Source organism: Camelus bactrianus, chromosome X, assembly GCF_048773025.1.
Source record: "Camelus bactrianus isolate YW-2024 breed Bactrian camel chromosome X, ASM4877302v1, whole genome shotgun sequence".
NCBI classification, from domain to species: Eukaryota; Metazoa; Chordata; class Mammalia; order Artiodactyla; family Camelidae; genus Camelus; species Camelus bactrianus.
The window spans coordinates 53,154,168-53,174,980 of record NC_133575.1 but is presented as its reverse complement, the minus strand read 5'-3'; the positions used below and the strand labels follow the sequence as shown (position 1 = coordinate 53,174,980).

At 48.5% G+C, this 20,813-nt stretch overlaps 1 long non-coding RNA gene across 3 annotated transcripts; it reads left to right on the top strand.

The window, feature by feature from the left end:
* The first annotated feature begins 4,208 nt into the window (after positions 1–4,208).
* Positions 4,209–19,297, top strand: LOC141576322 (uncharacterized). Of its 3 annotated transcripts, none has more exons than XR_012504673.1 (3): positions 4,209–4,359; positions 5,752–6,002; positions 19,225–19,297. It is a non-coding gene; the product is annotated as an uncharacterized LOC141576322 (long non-coding RNA). The 3 variants fall into 3 exon arrangements; XR_012504674.1 differs by lacking the exon at positions 19,225–19,297 and adding an exon at positions 9,104–9,426 and having other exon boundaries at positions 4,211–4,365; XR_012504672.1 differs by having other exon boundaries at positions 4,213–4,365.
* The last annotated feature ends 1,516 nt before the right edge of the window (positions 19,298–20,813 follow it).

Here is a 20,813-nt window from a genome sequence, read left to right as displayed (position 1 = left end):
GGAAGGAGAGGCCCTTCTATCCCACAGCTTGGAAACCCAGCCCAGGGAAGTTTTGAAGCAGTGCATCGCTGCCAGGTCCAGCATCCCTGCAGAGTGGCCTCTGCCCCTGAATGAGCCCCTTCCCTGGGCCTTTCCTGCCCCGACATGACCACACCCCAGGCTGTGCCAGAGCTCTGGGGCTCTGCATGTCCAGGGCACACAGGTGGGACCTGAGCCAGGTGTCCCCTGGGCCTCAAGGGGGAGAGGTCTGCCTCTGCCTCAGGGGAAGTTGACCCCACATGGCTGGCAGGACACTCTCAATATGGACATCCAGGAGCCCTGGGAGCAGTTTCTCTGCAGGTGATAGGAGTCATCATCAGGAGGGCAGGCCCCTCTTTGTGCAGACCATCCCGCAGTGCTGGGCCCACGTGCTGACCACAGAATTCTACATGACCCCAGGATACCCCAGGCGACCTCACAACTTCATCACTTGGTGACCTGGGTACCACGGGCTCCTTGGCCATCCCATGAGGGTGGTCCTTGCAGGCATGGTCTCCAGGTGCTCCCGTTAAGAAATCCTCCTGGGTTTCTGTGGTCACAGAGCCCACACCAGAAAATTCTAGTCCTGCAGTAACCCCCACAGAAGTCAGCTCCCCTGTGCATGTCCAGGACAAATGACAGCAATTTATTGCCAGGAACCGTGATGAACAAGGCGGTGGGATTCCATACTAAGTTCAGGATCCTGGTAACTCACTCTGCACCCCAAAAAGCATCCATGAGAAATGTGTGTATTGGGATATCTGTGCCCCTAGAAGAGCTGTTCCTGAGGGCTCCTGGGACCCTCCAGCCCCTCTCAAGTTTCTCAGAGCCTGGGTCTAAATTTCTATCTCCCTCCTTTGGTGTATGGCCACCTGTGTCTCGTGGTCACGGGTCACTTTATTGCATGACTTGGCATGTTCTTAGTGCTCGTCCTCCACCCCTGCACTAGACTCCCAAGATGTTCCCACTGACCCTTGGCTCCCTGTGTGGGTCAGGGGGCCCTAAGTCTGCACCCTTTACTCTCCTCCTCTACCCCCATGCCTGGGGCCACCCCTAGGTGGACTGGGAGGTGTTTGTAAATGAGTCTTACACAAGGACATGACTGGACAAAGCAGGAGCCCACCCCCGGAAAGCACACCTGCTCCCTTTTCTGAAGAGGACCCCACAGCCCCACATTGCCTCCCAGCGGTCTACTCAGGACACAGTCCCCCAGTTCTGGGCAAGGCGTCTCCCTAGAATCCTTGCTTCCAGGAAGAGTCTCTCTGTCCTTCTTCAGAGTTTAGAGTTGTTCCCATGTCCCTGACCACCAAGGTGCCCAGCACAGACCCTTCAGTGACCTAGAGAGACAAGGAAGATATGTGGCCACAGGTCTCACAGGACACACCTGCTGGGACCCCAGGCCAAAGGACCATCCTTCTGCCTTCTCAGGTGTGGATCCCGTGGTACCTTTTTGCAGGAGGCCCAAATGGGGAGTGGGGCCCAAAGCAGTTCATGGGGCTCTCTGGGCAGGGAAGACTTGGGCCAGGCGGCCTTGCCTGGCTTCACTGTAGGGCCACTCTAAAAACCCCCGCTCCTCTGGCTGTGGCTGGAGGCCCCCCAAGCCTCGGGGCGGGGCCCTTTCTCTCAGCCTCCACTGCCTCATAAGCCACGCTGGTGCTGGCAAGGGGAAAGAGCTTTCTTGCCCTCTTGTGGCCAAGTTGCCACAGGTCGATGCTGCGGGGAGCTGGAGAGAGAGGTAGCACTTGCTCAGATGTGAGTGGTTAGGCAACTTGACACCCTGTCAACAAGCCGTAAACATTGGAAGAGGAGTTTCCCGGGATAGCTGGAAGTTACTTTCAGTAATTTGTCTAAAGATTTCTTTTTTTTTCCCTTAAAGTCTCATAAAATCTCTCCCAGGTCATTCCTGGTATGGACCATTATCCAGAGATCAATCAGGAAATGCAGGAGGACAGGGGTGGGGGTGGGGGAGAGGGGAGGGGAGGTCAGAGCCCACGGAGAGGAGATGCCCCTCCCAGGAGCCACACACTGGGCAGTGGCTGTTGGAATCCAGCTCTCCTGTTCTCAGGCCCATTTCATCTGTGGGGTGTTTCCAAAAGAAACAATGGTGGAAGGGCCATGGAGGACACCTAGACCTCCCGGAATAGACAGGGGGAGCAGAGTCACCATGCTGGCCCTGGGCTTGGAGACAGACCTGCAGTGGAGACCACAGGTCTTCTGAGAAGCCAGTTTCAAAATAAAGGCAGTATGCGCTGAAATACCCAGTTCGAGCGAGTGCTTCATCATAGACATGTAATTTACATAGTTCTTCTCACCAGGGAACTCTGTGTTCCCAACACGCTACATGAATGACGGCTTCAACACACATTCATTTCTGAGATGTGAACAAGTGTAGAGCCACTCTTTCATCCAGCATAATGGGCATGGTTACACCTAGGAACGCTTACCAAGATTTCTCAGCAAGAGCCAATTTCGAAATAAAGGCAGTTTGCGCAGGAAAAGCCTGTTGGAGTGAGGGCTTCCCCATACACATGTAAGTTATATAGTTCCCCTCACCATGAAACGCTGTTCCCAACACGCTACATGCATGAAGGCTTTGACACATTCAGTTCTAAGATGTTAGCATGTGGAGAGCCGCTCTTTCATTCAGCATAAAAGGCATGGTTACACCCGGGAAGATTTACCCAGATTTCTCAGCTGGTTCCTTCACCCAGATTCAAAATAAAGGCAGTTTGTGCTGGGAAAGCCTGTTGGAGAGTGTTCAGAGCTGTTTCGGGCTCTGTCAAGGCTGGAGGGTGGAAACACCAACCTCCAGAAAGAGGGGCCAGGCCCCCACCCGCCAGGTGGTGTTGCCTTTGTTGGGGAACAGTGATCTTTGGGTTAGATATTTTGCGGCTCTCTCTTAAAACTGCTTTGACTTAAGTTTGCATCCTAGTCACCAGTTCCAGGGCAACAGAAAAAGCATACCCTACATCCCTTTGCACTCAAATCTTCCCAAAAGAGCAAATATTTGCCCATGAAAATACCAGCTGCTCTTCTAAGGCCCCCTAAATACCCAGCAGTGTGGGCGGTGCACTCTTGATCAGGGACAGGAGGAGAGGGACCAGAGGTCCTCCGGCAGGCTTGGCCCGGTGTGGCAGCTGCACTGTGGGTGCGTGGTGGGGAGGGCCATGCAGGGAATCCTGTTTGAGGGGCCTCTGTGCACGCCTGCATTATGGTCTGAGGTTTCATACAAAGGCTCCAGGCATCCTAACTGGTCAGATACAGCCCCCACCCTCGGGCTGGAACCACTAGGAGCTCAGTACTTGTAACAGGGACAGTGCCCGGTGTGGGGAGAGGTCATGGGACACTCTGGGGGCAGGGGCGGTGGTGCTGGGGAAGGCAGGGGATGCAGTGAAGGGTGGAGGGAGCAGGGTCCCTTGCTTGGGGGTGAGAGTTCTTGGGGAGACCACAGAGCATGGTACACACCATCCCCACCCCATACCCCAAATTCCTAGCCCCGCCAACACAGGGGCTGCTCTGCAACCTCTCACCGTGGCTCTCCTGTAAGGCCGCACCCAACCCGGCATCTGGCACCCCTGCCCTACCTCCCATCTTGGGACAGATCCCATCTTCTTGGAAACTGCCCAGCAGCGCGAATTCAAGGCCGGCAGCGGGCCTGGCGGAACTGCACTTCAGGTGCCCTAACTGGCCAGGGGTGCGTGCCTGGGCTCAGTCCTCTGTCTTGCCCACCGGCAGCCTGGGTCCACGTCCGGTGCAAGCGGAGGCCGCGGAGCCCAGGCTGAGCCCCGCACACGGACAGGTGAGGGGGCCCCCGCCCCGCTGCCCCGCTGCCCCGCTGCCCCGCTGCCCCGCTGCCCCGCTGCCCCGCTGCCCCGCTGCCCCGCTGCCCCGCTGCCCCGCTGCCCCGCTGCCCCGCTGCCCCGCCCACTGGTAGCAGCACCGCCCCAGCCTCCAGCCGGCGCACCTGCAGGTGAGGACGTCCTCGCGACCCCGCCCACTGCGGCCCCGCCCAGCTGTCCCATAAGCCTCCCCCCAGCCCCCGTCCTGGCAGCGCCCTGGCTCCCATTGTCTCCGCAATTCTGCCCTCGCACGTCTAGCCTCGGGAGGACGCAGACGCAAGCGCTAGGGGAGGGCCCCGCGGCGTTGCCATGGCTACAGGCTCCGCGCTCCGCGCGGGCCGGCGTGCGCTTCTGGGGCGGGCAGCGGGCTCCGGAAGTGTGCAGCTGCCCGGGACCATGGCGGTGCTTGCCGCTGGGGATGGCGGCTTGCTCGGCCGGGCGACTAGTTCTGGCCTGGTCGGTCGGCGGCCGACATCCTGTCTGGGGCGGCGTCCCACAGACGGTAAACGTACGACCGCGCCGTTGGCGGGGCCAGTGGACATGGACCGGGGTGGGATCCGGGTTGGTGTGGCGGCTGGGGAGGGGCTGTGGTGCCGGGGAGCGGGTTGGGGCGGTGGGGACAGGGCGGGGGCACAGCCTCGGGCTTTCCTCCCCCTCGGGCACTGGGGCTGGGACCGCGAGTCCTGGTAGCCCTGCGTGGCTGCAGCCTCCCAGAACCCCCCGGGAAGGGCAGGCAGAGGACCCGTCTTTTATGAAGCGGGGCCTTACCTGGCTTTTGAAGAGCCCCAGAATCAGATGTTGGAATGGGGTGGTTTATCAGCCTTGTTTATCTGCAGGGAAATTTCAGTTCCATCCAGATGTTGGCTCCTTCGATAAACCTCAGGAATAAGACAAGGGTCAGTGCCGATTAGCAGTTATCTAGGGCTTGAATCAAAATAGACCGTGCGGGGTGTAGGGATGGTAGATGGGCCCTCCCTCTCAAGGTTGGCAGTCTTCTGGGATTAGAGGCCCCAGTTGAGGATTACATCCTCATCTGCAGTAATGGAGGTTGTGGGAAACATTAACACAGAGAAGGAAGGGGTGTGGCTGCGGTAACTCATTAAAGAAGCCAGGACCCTTGCCTGGCTCTTGTGTAGGAGAGTCTCGCCTAGGGTAGGGCGGCAGTTATCAAAGTGTGTCCGAGGACCCTGAGATGCAAGACTATTTTCGTAGAAACGCTGGTATGTCACCTGCCTTTTGCACACTCTTGCACTCCCGAGTTTCCTGTGGGGTTTTCCAGGGAAAACCTGGTCTGTGATATCACAAAACAGGGAATGTAGAGGCAGATAGAATTCAGCTCTCACCAGTCCAAAAGAGATTTGCAGAAATTAAAATCACTGCTATTCTTCTCATTAATGAGTTTTGTTTAGAAAAATATACTTATTTTTTGCTTAAGAGTATTAATGGTAACATGTAGTAGGTTGTTATTATTTTTAAGTGAACTCATAAGCATTTTTTAAAGTTCTTATTTAACTTCTAACACAGGAACTATTGATAGATTTAACCCACATAAACAGCAGCCTTTTGGAGTCCTCAGTAATTAAGGGTGTACAGGGGTCTGTAGACCAAGAAGCTTGAGAGCCCCTTGAGAACGGGTGCTCAGGTACTAGTCAGGTGCTTAGTGTTGTTAGACAGATGCCAAGATGTCTTCTGCACGTGCTCCCGGACTCGAAGTAATTGGCCACGTGGAGATGGGTGGGTAGTGCCTCCACTATACAAACCAGAAGCTGCTGAACGTGTCTTGAGTCTAGGCCATGTGCTGTGCAGGGATTCCCGTTGTATCTGTTCTATCTAAGCCGGGATTCCTGTGCAGAGGCCTGGCCCTGAAGACCCGCTCTCCTTTGCTCCGTGCCAGGTACCTTCTGTGTGACGTCAACCCTCCAGAGGTCTTCAGCCTCCGTAGGGGCGACTGTATCCACATCGCCTTCCTCCTGAAGACCCTGCTGAAAATGGAGGAGTCGGTGCTGGTGCTACCCCCTTGGGGCCGCCTCTACCATTGGCAGAGCCTGGACATCCACCAGGTCCGGATTCCCTGGTCTGACTTTTTTGATCTCTCAAGTCTCAGCAGAAACATCCCTGACACTGAGTACGAACAGTTCATTGCAGGTGAGATGGTGATCGTTTAACTGGGGCCAGACGGTTGTTGTTCTGGTTCCGATGTGAACATCGGGCCGTCTTGCTTCGGGCTTGTCAGTCTGCTTAGGGGCCCTGCTCATGTTTCCCGCACTGCAGGTGAATTTGGTCTTTCCATAGTTTTTCTCAGGAAATAGATCTGAAGTGTATGAGCTCTGTGTTCCCTCCTCTCTGAAAACCCTGGCCTCCTGGTGAGATGGAGCGGTGACAAGGAGGCCACTGCCACAGAGGCATTGTCCCAGCAGGACTCGCTCCCTGGGCAGTAAGGGCCATTCTTACCTGAAGGAAAACACGATGTGTGTGTAGCATGGGCCACGTGCTGGAGAAGGTATGTAACCTCTCATTCAGTATAATTTGGTCCTGCTCAAGCTTCCCATTTTACTTTTTGTAAGAGGTAAGAGTTGAAGATTTTCTTTGAATAAAGGTATTTAGAGCTTATCTTTTTTTTTCATTGAAATGTGTTTAATTTACAGTGTTTTGTTAGGTTCAGATATACAGCTGTTTTGTTAGTTTCAAGTATACAGCATAGTGATTCAGTTGTACATATACATAGTCTATTTTTTTCAGGTTCTTTTCCATTATAGGTTGCAAGATACTGAATATTTTCCCCTGTGTTCTACAGTGAATCCTTGTTGTTTGTCTGTTTTACATATAGTAGTTTGTAATTGTTTATCCCAAACTCCTGTTTGTTTTCTAAGACTGTGAGTCTGTTTTGTTTTGTAAATAAGTTCATTTGTATCATTTTTAAAAATTCCACATATAAGTGATGTCATATGATACTTGTCTTTCTCTGTCTGAGTTATTTCACTTTAGTGTGATAATCTCCAGGTCCATCCATGTTGCTGTAAATGGCATTATTTCCTTCTTTGTTATGACTGAGTAATATTCTTTTATATCTAAATACTACATCTTTATCCAGTCATCTGTCAGTGGGCGTTTAGGTTGCTTCTATGTCTTGGCCATTTTAAACAATGCTTCTCTGAACATTGGGGTGCAGGTATCTTTTGGAATTAAGGTTCCCTCTGGATATATACCCAGGAGTGGGATTGCTGGATCAAATGATAAGTCTTTTTTCAGTCTTTTGAGGAATCTCCATACTGTTTTCCATAGTGGCTGCACCAAACTACATTCCTACCAAAAATGTAGAAGGGTTCCCTTATCTCCATAGCCTCTCCAGCATTTATGGTTTGTGGATTTTTGAATGGTGCCATTCTAACTAGTGTGAGATGATAACTTATTGTAGTTTTGATTTGCATTTCTCTGATAATTAGCAATATTGAGCCTTTATATCATATGCCTATTGGCCATTTGTATATCTTCATTGGAGAATTGCTTGTTTAGTTGTTCTGCCCATTTTTGGATTTTTTTTTTCTTATTAAGTTGTATGAACTATTTATATAGTGTAGAAGTTAAGCCATGTTCAGTCTCATCTTTTGCAAATATTTTCTCCCATTCCATAGGTTGTCTTTTTGTTTTGCTTATGGTTTCTATTGCTGTGAAAAAGCTGATAGGTTTAATTAGGTCCCATTTGTTTATTTTGGCTTTTATTTCTGTTGCTTGGGTGGATTGCCCTAGGAAAACATTGCTGAGATGTATGTCAAATAATGTTTTGCCTATGTTTTCTTCTGAGAGGTTTATAGCGTCTTGTCTAATGTTTAAGTCTTTAAGCCATTTTGAGTTTGTTTCTTTTTGGTTTTTTTTTTTTTTTGCGACTGTATTGTATGCTTTTGATTTGTGGTTACCTTATTTTTCAATTATATCAACTCATTACTATATCTATTTCCTTTAGACTGATAATCACATAGTCTCCAACACATCCTAAAAATAATGAGAAAAAAAGAGAAAAAAAATCTATCTTTTCTTGCTACCGTCTCCCATTCCCACCTTTCTGTATTTTGATGTACTTTTTCTTTTTTATATCTTCATGTTTATTCTCTTGTAACTCGTTATTGCATTTCCAACTATGGTTTTCCCATTTCTATAGCATCCTGCTTCCTTTCTGTTTAGAGTAGAGCCTTTTAATGTCTCTGTTTGGTTCAATAATGCTGAATTATCTCCCCACCCCCCTCCCCCCTGCGCCTCTGAATCCTCAGTCCAGGGAAGCCAAACCATCCTAGCCTTCATCAGTTCTGGGAAAGCAATCTTCAGAGTGGGAAAAAAAATTGAAAAATAATATTCTGTGTGTTGCTTTCTACCCTTGCCCAGAGAGTGAGAATCACCTCTGAAGGTGGAGGGAGAAAGTTGGAAGTGTGGGGCACAAAGTCTTTTCTCCTTTTGCTACTGAAAAAATGATTGCTTTTGTAATTAGTGATGATGTCCTTTAAATTGGTGAGATCGAGATTCCACAGCTTCAGCGCCTGTGAATAACCAGCCGGGAGAAAGCTCTCCAGGGCCCCTGCAGTGGGAAAGTCAGCCCCTCTGAGCACCTGTTGTTCTGTATTCTTCCTGCCTCCACACGGGTTCGCTAGGCACCATGCAGGATGATGCAGTTACCCCAGGTGGAGGACGGGGAGAACCCTGCTGGGTGGCGAGCCACAGGAGCCCACACTTGAAGGACAAAGTGAAGATTAGTGGGGCGGGCATAGGAACAGAGGATGGTTGAGACCCAGGATGGTGTCCTGGAGTCCAGCAGACGAGGCTGGCGGGGCAGATAGGGCCCTGGGGCATGGGCAGTCCTTCAGGGATCTGAAGCAAAGATATGAACCAAGAGACTGGATTCGTGTGGGGGTACAGCTCCCCCTGGAGGCCACGGGGCAGTGCAGCGAGACCAGGAGGAGCGGGCACTTCCCCAAAGTTGGGTTGACAGGTCACAACCAACTCACTGGGAACCGAGAGGTACCGAGATATTGTTAACTTTTTGTCCCTCTTCCTGGAAAAGAAACTGCTTCCTGTTGAATAGCCTGTGTCATTAGTGAGAATTAAAGACATGAAGCAACATTTCCTCAAAAGTCACCCATTGTGTAGTTGTTAATAGGGGTCAAATGCAAACTTGAATAGATTAAATCAAACATTCATCATCGGATTTTAAAATCCTTTAAAGTAAAAATTCTTGCCGTCTTTGTACTTCATTTCAGGGTTCACTTGGTGATAATAATAGTAACCAAAGCAACAGCAAACCCTTACAGAACTCTGTCCTGCTGTTCCAGGAACTCTGTGTTCACGACAACCCAATGAGGTGGCACTTTACAGGAAGGACACTCATTAATCACACAGCTAGTAAATGGCAGAGCTGGGACTTGAAACCAAGCTGTCTGGCCCCAGAGCCCCCTCTCAGGCCCTTCACTGCAGCTCATCACTTGGGATGCCCGACACAGGCCAGCATTAAGGAGCAGCGTGACCTTGGCCAAGGCTGCTTCACCACTTGGTCTCTGTTTCCTCATCTGTAGAATGGGGGTGTGGGCAGTGAACTCTGTGCGCTCAGTGGTCACTTCCTCCAGCTCTGCTATTCTACTGCTTTGAGTTAATTTAGTAAGTATCCGAGCCTCTGCATGGCCCACCCATAGGCTGGCGCTTTGCTAGGCCCTGGGTTACGGAGAAAAGTAAGATCAGCCTGCTTCTCCAAGGAGCCTGTGTCCCTCCACGGCAAACAGCTGTGAGGCCCAGGCTCCCTCACTGTCGGTCGGGGGCTGGGCAGGAAAATCTGATAGAAGATGGAGACAGAGCCCCTCCGGGAACAGTGGTGGCCACACAGCTCTCAGGAGCGGGAGAGTCTGTCCTGGCTGCTGAGAGGGGAGTCCTCATGAGGCCAGTAGGACCCCCAACCTAAGCCCTCAGGACAAAGATCCAGCCATCCTCGCAGTGTCATCATAGAGCCAGTCCATCCTCATCAATGTGCCTCTGTGCTCCTTTGTCCTGGGGACTCTCTTCCCCCTACACCCAGAAGACTCTTCTCCCTCTCTTCTCTGAGTGTCCCCTCACTTCACCCGTGGTCCCTGCTTCCTGGGCAACCATCTCTGGAGTTGACACTTTGCCCCCTCACACCCCCCGTTTGATCAGGAGCTTGGGTTGGTCTCCTTGTGCTCACTTTCCCCCTTCAGATGATTGCTCCTCCTCTCTTGGGAGCACCTGGAAAACCCAGATCCATTCCTAGCAGTGCCTGCCACCCTGGACTCCCTGCTCATCTGCCTTAGTCAGGAGCACCTGGACCACCAGCTCTGTATTGCCTCACCTCCTACCATCGAGACGTCAAAGTTCATTCTTCCTCCACCACCCAGTGTGGTCATTGTAGGGTCTTCTTCTCCGTGAGCCTGAGCCAGCCAGCCCCCACTCACCCTACCCCGGGCTCATACGCAGGCGTGTCTCCACCCCAGGTCCAGCCTCTCTCCTTTAAGTGCCCACCTCTAGCCATCCAGCTGCTTCTCCACCAACCTCCCTGGCCCTCCTTCACCCTCACTGGGGCATCAAGCGCTGACTACTCTGCTTTCCTGCCTGCCCACATTCCTCTAATTTCCACTTCCCCTCCTTCCAGCTCTGCATCCACAGTCAGCAATCTCTTTATGACAAACAAAACCCCCTTGACCCTTGATCTTTTCAGTTCCTCACCAGGCCGAATTCCATCTTGGTTCACCGAGCTCTATTTCTTCTGAGCCTGCAGGCAGCAGGCTCTCCCAGCACAGATTTCTAAGACTGCAAATCAATGCCCACCATGTTGCCACTGCCAGGCAATCCTCCAGGATTTCTCTAGTGAGCATATTTCCCCACTTATCACTCAGTGGTGTCAACATTCTCTGCTCTCTGCACACCTCTAACCTTCCCTCTGTCTCTTCCCTGATTCCCAGCAGATGGCCTTGCTTCCTGCTTCAGAGAGAATGACATGTTACTGGAAAGGAACTTGCTCACCTGCAGCAAATCTGCTCACCTTGCCTTTTATCTGTCCCTCTCCCACCTGGACTCTAGCTGTAATTGTTCTTAATTTAGTGAGTTTAGTTGACATATATATACACAGTTAAAAGCATAGCACACTATAGGCCACCTTGTAGGGCTTACTTTTCAATTTAACATAGAGTGTATGATTCATCCATTTCGGTGCATGTACCTGCAGTTCATTTGTTTTAACTGCTCTTAAATGATGTGTGTGTGAAAGTAACAAGGCAAGGGTAAGCAAGGATTCAGGATGCTGGGTACTTCCTGTGAGAAGAGGCCAAGGGCAGGATAGGACAAAGTATGTCACTGTCAATAGTCCTGTTCTGAGGCTGGGTGATAGGTTCACAACTGTTTCTTATAATATTAATTTTAATACATAAATACCTCTGACAGGCACCTAAGGTGAGAATGTGTCATGAACCAAGACATACAATGGGTAATATTACATCATTATTGTTATGTAATCTTGTTATAAAATATATTAATCATAATCCTACATTGTTATGTGTTATATATTATATAGATGCATGAATTATATATTATGTATATAAATACCTACGTATGTATTATGTACTATCTGATAATAAATAAATAACATAATATGCTAGTGTATCTACTATTATGTATTATTTAATAAATAATAACATACTATATCCTGTTATATGACATGGCACATAATCTTTAATCAAATAAAAATATGTCAGTATATGTAATGGTAATTAATAAAATTAAATTAAAAAGCCCGCAGCTTTTAACGCCAACACCGCTCCAGCTGTCACTGTCTTTTCTCTTCCCATTCATGGCCGAGGTTCTCACAGTGCTATCCGTTCCCCCTTTCATCTCCTTATCCTAAAACTTCCTCTTCCATCCCATGCTGCCTTCTGCCCCGTGGTCCCTCTAGTCACCAGCGGCATCTGGGGCGCTGATTTGTGGGCACGGTCTCAGGCCTCAGCTCACCTGCCTGTCCGCCGCCTCTGCCACTGCTGGTGGGGGTGGGGTGGGGGGCAGAGGGCACCTCTTGTCCTGGAAGAGAACACAGCACAGACTCAGTGACCAGCAGCAGGTGTGGCCGCGACCTGCAGGACTGAGGGGAGAGCCAGGCTGTCTGCATCCAGAGCTGGGGCACTTGGAGTGTGAAGAAGCCCAGTCTTCACTGCCCCTGAAGTGAGGAAAACACCCTCAGGTGAGTTAAAGTGCTTATGACCTAGGTTTGTTGGCTGGAAAAGACAAACGGGCCCCTAAGGGGAGGGTAGTTGATGTTCCAGGCCCCAATAAGGCCCTAAGGGCTGGCGGGGAAGCAGGCTGGATGCTCCACTGAACCCAGTGCCCCCACGGGGGTGGGTCCTTCAGGAACAAGCAGAAAGCCCTCGGTCTCTGGGGGGAACGGGTCAGTGTGGTAGCATCCCTGCAGCGAGTCAAGTGACGTCAGGGCCTGCGGGATCCATTTTTATGGCCACATCGAGCCTCAGCAGAAGCCACAGCAGGAGTGGATTCCTGTCTCTCCAGCTGTCATCGTGTCTGAGTGCCAGGCTTCAGACCCGATCCCCTGGGGCCCCAAGACGGTTATAGACAGAGGCGGCTCGGGGAGGACTCAAGAGAGCGGTACTGGCCTTCCTGCAGACACGATTACACAAAGATCAAACAATCCATCGATGGGAAGAAAATAAGGACCATGGTCACATCTGGACCCCAAGCTTAGACGAGGTGCATGGGTGACATTTATCAACAATCCAGCGAAGTTCTGGCCAGAGCTAGAGGCCAGGGCAGCAAGACAGGAGTGGCACTAAGGAGCATCGTGGTGCAGAGGCCGGACTGGGGGTCTGCAGGCTGCTTCCAGGAGGAGACTCAGTGTTTGGGAGGTGGCTAACATGCCTCCTTCGTGTCACCAGCCAGTGATGCCACCTGTGGAAAATCAGCTATAATCCTGAGCCGGAACAGCCCTGGGTGATGTGATAAAGGCTCCTAAAAGTGGGGGCGCCAGAAGGATAGTGAACCAACCAACAGGCTGATGAGTTTCTGGCCTGTATTTATCATGCTTTCTTAGCCAAGAATGAGGAGAGAGTTGAATGGCTCACCATGAAGATTTTAACAACTTAAGAGGGTTCCGTGTCTCACCCGAAGGAATTCAGGAGGTGTTTAGACCCAGGGGAGACTAACGGCCTCTTGGTTCCTCATCAACCTGGCAAACCCACCAGCCCTCTATGGCCAGACCTTGGCAAGTGCCTTCCCTTGTTCTAACAAAACCCTTTCCACCCACGCCTGTGGTAAGCTTTTATTTTTTTTAATTAATGGGAATGAAGATACCTTACAGCCTCCTCAGACCTTTCCTTAGGGCTTCTGCATTTAGACCTCAGCAAGGGGGCCCACTGCCCTGGGTCCTGCACTACAGAGGGTCCCTCTGGCCCTGACACTTCCTCTGGCCACGCCCTCCATGGGGTGGAGTCAGCAGGGCCAAGGGGACACGGTCATTGGCTCCATCCCGTGCTCTAGAAAGCCAGGACCCCAAATGCCCTGCCTCAGCAGCCCCTGACCCATTTCTAGTGCCTGCACCGGCTCTCCCCGGAGTTCAGATTCCTAGGACTCACAGAGAGGCCAAAGGGCAGCTGTTTGCATGGAGGGTATGAGCAGAGGTCGGACGTGAGGTCTGAGTGTCCCCCTATGCACATCCAAGGCCCCTTGTGACAATGGATGGACCCAGCATTGGGAAGAAAAGGGCCAGACTAGTGATCAGAGACTGGGAATCAGCCCTCCCCACACGCTCACTTTCTTTGCTGGACTCCCCTGTGTCTGGGAATTCTAAATTTGTACCTGGCCTTCCCCCTTATAATGAATGTATATTTGTAAAGGCAGGAGTTTAGAACCTAATGCACTTAACATGTTTACATGTATAGGATGTGAGCTCCCAGGTATGCTCTGGCCCTGCACTTCCAAAGGTCCAGAGCAGTTATGTTGGCTCTACTGAGACTGTAAGTGGTAAAGACCATCTCCAGAGAGGAGGGGCTCCTGCTTCACGCTCCAAAGTCAGGATCTTCTGAGTGGATAAAACAATGGACACTGTGACCCTCAATTGTAAATTGATTTAGAATAACGCCGAAGTGTGTATGATGTGTGTGTGCGCACGCACTCACCTGGGGACGTCTGTGGTACATGACTGTGACTGTGTGTGTGTGTGTGTGTGCGCACGCGCGCCTGGGGATGTATGTGGTTCTGTATGTTATGTGTGTGTGTGCGCCTGAGGACGTGTGTGGTTGTGTGTATGGTATGTGTGTGTGTGGTACATGACTCCATGTGTGTGTGCATGTGGGGATGTATGTGGAGCAGAGCCAGTGTGTCTGCACATGTGTTTGTGTGTATGTGCATGCATTAGTTTTAATAGTAGAAGCTGTCCTTTAGAATTATGAAGTAGTAAAAATTGTATGTCCTTCGCTGTATAATTCAAAATTAAAATAATCTTCAATCACCAGAAATTTAGTCCCCCTCAGATTCTGATTTTTTTTCCATATTGATTATGTCTTCATTTTACTGATGAGGAAACTATAGCTTAGAGATGTTAACTGACTCAACAAACTAGGGCATGAAGCTCACGAGCCCAGGACCAGGACGCAGTCCAAGCCACGCTGCTCCAGAGGCCTGGAGCCCTGCTCATGATTACATGTGGCCTCTTGGCAGGGGAACGGATTCTGATGGGCTGTGGCCAGCATGCAGGCTACCCAAGCCAGGGACTCGGGAAGCCGGGCGGAGAGTACCAGACAGCAGACAAGAGTGAAGGTCTGCTCAGAATTCAGATAGTTTCCTAGGTCTTGGATGAGGAAGGAGGCTCACTGCTCATCCTTGATCCCTTTGCTGGTGGCTAAAAGGGACAAAGTCCCACGAGAGCACTTGTGGGAGCTGCCTGCCAAAACCTGGAAAAGGACTGCTCAGGACTGGCTCTGCAGTAGGAGCAGAGGAAGGATATGTCGCCTCCTGGTGGAAATCCTTGGTGATGGCAGTAGGGGGCCTAGCAGCCTTGGTATAGAGGTGGCAGGACAAGGTCCTAGTGAATGATCGTTTTCACCTGTCCTAAAAATCATTGCTTCATATATTTTATCCAGTTTGTGGTCTATTTTAGGATGGTAAATATGGTCTCTGTTACTCCATATTACCTGGATTGATTAATTTTTTTATTGTTAATTTTCTCTTCAGTGATTTGGAAGCTCTATTGCCTCTTAATGAAAATTCTCTCTAAATTTTTATAAATCATCTCTAAGTTCATAACTTTATATACAATTGGACCAGTAATCCTATAAGAGTCTCAAAAATGAAATAATCTATTAGAACCTGTTCCTCAATAATGATAAACTTAGCATATTTTACCTCTCTGCTGTTGCAAATTGTGTATGTGTTTGTGTGTGTGTGTGTGTTTTGTGTGTGTGTGTGTGTGTTTGTGTGCTCCAGTTACTACTGTTTAGACAGTTGCTTTAAGTTTGTTACATTAACAAAGAAAATATAGGTATAAACATCTTGGATTTCATTGCTCACTACCACTATTTAATCCCATGACTTTCCCACTTTTGAGTTGTTTAATTGTCGGGATTTCCCAATCAGCTGGACACATGATTTACTAATTTTTTTTGAGCTGTGGACTTGGAACACTTACATATCTATATGCAGATTTATTTTCTCATCAACAACTCTCAGCGTGTTGTTGATGGCCCAAGCCTTGTTTTAAAATAAGGCATTGTTTTCTTCACCAAAAAAAAAAAAAAATCTTAATTTAAGGTGGTCTTTTTATGGCTGGCTAGTCTTGTATGGTGAATGGATATTAATAGAGATTTCCTTAACCTTCCTCCTTCTTTTCGCCATAACTCGAATTCATTGAGAAGCATGTTTTTACCATTTCTCACATGGGCTTCCACTTTGACTTCCACTTTAAACTATCACCCCACTCTTTTTCTCCATGATTATTCCTGAAAAAGTGAGCTCTCTATCTGATTAAAGGTGGTTCCCATCAGAGATGTGTGGCTCCTTGTCCAAAGGTCCAAAGGAAGAGAAAAGGAAAGATTCCTGTTTCTGGTGGTTACATTTTGTCAGCTTAGAGACCAAGTTATCCGTGTGGTTGTGGTGAAATCTGCAATATCTTGGCTCAGAGTTTCCTTATTCTGGCTTACTAGGGGAGCCGCATTAGCTGGGGTCACGGCGCTGTGGCCGTTGTCAGGATCCCGGGGCTGAGCCAGCCCCTCTCCCTCCTTGTTATTTTGATCTTGCAAACTGGGTCCCAGCCATGTGACCCCGGCACCTGGCAGCCAGGATCGCCCCCCACGTGACGTGTCCCCAGTTCCTCGGTGTCCCTCACTGCTATCAGCTAGCTCCAGTAAGGGTACTAGCTGGCTTCCACTGCGGTCCTTCCTCCTTCCTCTCCAGGCAGGCTATCCTTTCCCACTAGTTGGCCCTGTACCTTCTCTCCTGCGCTACATACGCTGAAGGAATTCCTCAGCGTTTCCAGCAAGTAGATGGCACTCTTCTATGTTTGGACCCCTTCAGTGCTTGCAGTGGAAATTTAGGAGGTGGGAAGGAGGAGCTTGGGAGTTCTCCATATCTAGGGGCTCCCTATCCAGCAGATTCAACTAACTGTGGATTGAAAATATTCGGGAAAAAACAGAAAGTTTCAAAAAGCAACACTTGAATTTGCCATACACTGGCAACTACTTACATAGCATTCACGTTGTATTAGATACCATGAGTAATCTAGAGATAATTTAAAGTACACAGGAGGTCACAGCAAAAGAGAATTTGACAACGAATATATGTATATATTCATGTATAACTGAAAACTTGTGCTGTATGCTGGAATTTGATGCAACATTGTAAAATGACTATAACTCAATAAAAAAAAGTTTGTATATACAAAAAAAAAGTACATGGGAGGATGTACATGACTTCCATGCAAGTCCTATGTCATTTTATACAAGAGGTGTCAGCATCCATGGATGTTGACGTCTGGGGGGAGTCCTGGAACCAGTGCCCCATGGTTACCAAGGGATGACTGGAAGTCCAGGTTCCTTATCCCAGCCTGTCAGGTCCCCACGTGGTCTGAATCCTACCTGTACCACACTTCCCTTGTCACTCTCCTCCAGCCCTGGCAGACTGCCCTCTGATTCTTGAACAGGCCACACTCACTGTGTTTCATGTCTGGCCCCTAGAAATACCCGTTACTTTCTGAGCATGGCTCTGCTTTCACAAAACTGGCTGCATTGTCACTAGAGAAGACAGTGTGGAGGTTCCTTTAAAAACTGAAAATGGACTTAACTCATGATCCAGCCTTCCCACTCCCGGGTATATTTCAGGAGAAAACTCTAATTCAAAAAGTCACATGCACCTGAATGCTCACAGCAGCACTATTTATAATAGCCAGGACATGGCAACAACACAAATGTCCATCGACAGCTGACTGGATAAAGAAGTAGTATATTTATACAATGGAATACTACTCAGCCATGAAAAAAAACAAAATAATGTCATTTGCGGCAACATGGATGGACGTAGAGATAGTCATTCTAAGTGAAGTAAGCCAGATAAAGAGAAAAATGCCATATGATATCACTTCTATGTGGAATCTAAAAAAAGACACAAATGAACTTAACTACAAAAGAGAAACAGACCCACAGACATAGAGAAACAAACTTATGGTTACCAGGGAGAGAAGGGGATGGGAAGGGATAAATATGGGAATTCAAATAGTGCCCCTCTTGGGGAGTGATGGAAATGTTAGCTATCTTGATCGTGGTGATAGTTTTCTGGGTGTAGACATTTATCAAATTCATCAAATAGTACATGTGAAATGTGTGTATTTTACTGTACAGGAATCATACCACAGTAAAGGTGCTTGTAAAAAAACAAGAAAAGATTGGCAGTATTGTGTCCTACGTTTTTATGTGTCTGCAGTGAGTGGGTCTTCAAGTTTCTGGTCTGCCATATTTTCTGAACACAAGTGCCCTCCTTCCCTTTTCTTTGGTAAACTGTCAGTGGGTGGCATTTATTCCCGTGGCTTCAACTGCTCTCTGTCCACTGATTAACTGTCAAATCTTTTCCAGCATGGGCATCTCATTTCAGTCCCAGAAATATACTTATAATTGACAAGTAGACATTCCCACTTGATTAGCCCATAAAAATCTCAAGCTCTGTATGTTTGAATTTACACTCGCTCAGAACTAGGTTTACTTTTTCAAACAATGGCATCACTATCCCATCTGTTTTCCGTGCCATACATCTGGGAGTTTTCCTTTACTTTTCCACTCCCTCACCCCCGTCAGTACTACAATTCTATTCCTTAATGTCCCCCAACTAAGTGTCTGCTCCTCGCTCCCCACTGCATTAGTTCACACCCCTTGCTAGTCTCCCCAGTGCTGTTCTTTAGAGTGAACAATCCACTTCGCTCACTTTTAATGGCTAATCTGTGTCACTCTCCTCCTTAAAACCCCAAAGAATTCCCCGCTGCGTATGTGAGGAAGTCCACGCTCCCTGATTTAACGTTACACCTTCTCATCACCTAGTTGCTGCTTTTTTCAGCCTCAGCTTCCGTTAGTTCCTCACAGCCTCTAGCCTCACTGACCTTCCTTCCCTAAGTGCCAAGTGCTCTTAGACACGACCAGACCTCTGCACGAGACACGCAAGCTGCCGAGAATCCCGTCCCCACCACGCAGTCTCCTGGTCGAGAGATTTGCTGGAATCCATCAGATGTCAGTGCAGAAAGCATTTCCTCTCTGACACCTTCCCTACCTTCTAGAACCCTGCCCCAGGCAGCGCAAGAGCCCCTCTGAACATACAATATACATGATGCCAATTGACTCTTGCCACATTGTTTTGAAAACCTATTTAAATTTGTCTCTTCCACGACACACTTTGATCTCCGTGAAGGATGGGGGCTGTGTGGTATTTGTCTAGACAGCTAATGTCTGGCAAAGACCCCGGGCCATCAGAAACAGTCTGCTGACTCATCAAGAAGAATTGTCATCTTTGCGATGCAAGAAAGACTACATGATCTCTGATCTTACACCATCCGGCAAGGGTCAAAATAATGTCACATAGAACTACACAGGCAAAATATGTGTATTCTTTTCCTCTTTGTGAGCCCGAGATCATAGGCATCCTGGAACGTAGGTGTCACTCTAAGCTGTCTGTCCCCTAGGCTGTCACGTCCAGCTTCAACATATTTTTTAGAAGTTGTAGGGATACGTGTACATCACCCCGTCTTAGAGCAAACGGTGCTTCAGCCTGACCAAGTTTAATGTCCATATAAAAATCAGAAATCTTCCAAACTGAAGCCTGAAGAAACATTTTCCTTCTCTCCTTCCAGTATGTCGGCCATCTGCATCCCAAATCCCCACTGCTCATCTGCGTCAGGCCACCTTCTATCTAGAAACATTTTCATTGGGACACTTAGATGAGAACTACTTACAGCAGTCATGAAAATGGCCCCATGAACGTAGGCTCTGCACAACAAGGATGTTTTGACCGGAGGCCTCAGCCGTGGCCTGCAGGGTCTGTTCCCGTGTTCCGCCTGGCTTCCCTGCAGACGTTCTTCAGAAAATCAAGCCTTCAGTTAAAGTCATAGAAGGCCCAAGAAATCCAGAAAAATGGAGTGAGATTCATCTCCTTGGGAATATTTTTGAAAACCATCCACTAATAGGAAGAAGAGATTTAAGAGGTTCGTTTCAGAGCGGATGATGTCCAAATTCAGGTGGGTCAGTTTGGTCATTGTTGCTCGCTAGTTGGCTTTCTGCTGCTTCTAAGACGCCTCTGTTTAGAGAAGTGGCCTGAGTCGGCCCTCAGTGCACAGAGGTGAGCTGGGCATGGGGACAGCCAAGCTCCTCTGCTGTGTAGTAACCCGCTGAGAAGGAAGGGATGGCCCAGGGCTTCCTCTGACTCTCTCCCTCAGTTACAAACTCTATGAAGGGAAAATGGAACAAAAAACTTAATTCAATATGGTATTGTCAAAGTATAAAAATAATTGTCTTTGGAGGGAATGGTATATTTCAAGGGGTAGAGTTCGTGCTGGGTTCAATTCGCAGTACCTCAATGTAAAAAATAATAAGAAAAATTCTTTTAAAAAAAAGGAAAAGAACAAAGAAGAAAAGAGATCTCAAACAACCCAAGTTTAAAAAGAAAAAAAAAAAGTCTTTTAAAAATAGTAGTCAGCTCAGTCTTTATCTAGATTAGGAGATTGGGATTAACTGATACACACTACTATGTATAAAATAAATAACCAACTCCCAGGTCCTTAATAACCTAGTTCAACCTGAATCCTTCCTCTTTTTTCCCCTAAGCAACCCGTGGAAGCCTCTGAAATTCTCATCTTATAAAAGAATTCATTTAAAGGTGGTTTGAAAGTTACTGGTTAAAACAGTTATTTGTGGTTCCATGAATATAGATCTAGTAAGAAAGACAGACAATAAACCAGTAAGCAAATAAATACATTATGTACTGCCAGGTACTAATATTTGTCACAAAGAAACTTAAAGCATATTAGGAGAGAAAATGATTGAATAGGAAATGTGTGCATGCTATTTTAAATAATGTGGTCAGATAAGTCCTCTCTGAGGGTAAAATAATTTGAACAAAGCCCTGAATGAAGCAGAAGAATAAGCCACGTAGGTAACAGACAAGAAAGCCTCCCAGGCCGGGGGAAGTGTAAGTACGAGACTTGGAGTTACAAACACAGCTGTCCTGGTGGGGACCATCTGGGCGGTGAAGATGGGCTGGAGCAGAACGGTGAGAACTGAGGCTGCAGAGAAGGGTGAGGGACCGGATCACACAGGGCCTTGGTAGGGACTCTGGATATCCTTCTGAATACAATGGAAATTCACGACAGTAGTTTGCAAAGCGGAACAACTTGATCTGATTCATACTTTAATAAGACCGTTATGGGTAACATATGGGGAATAA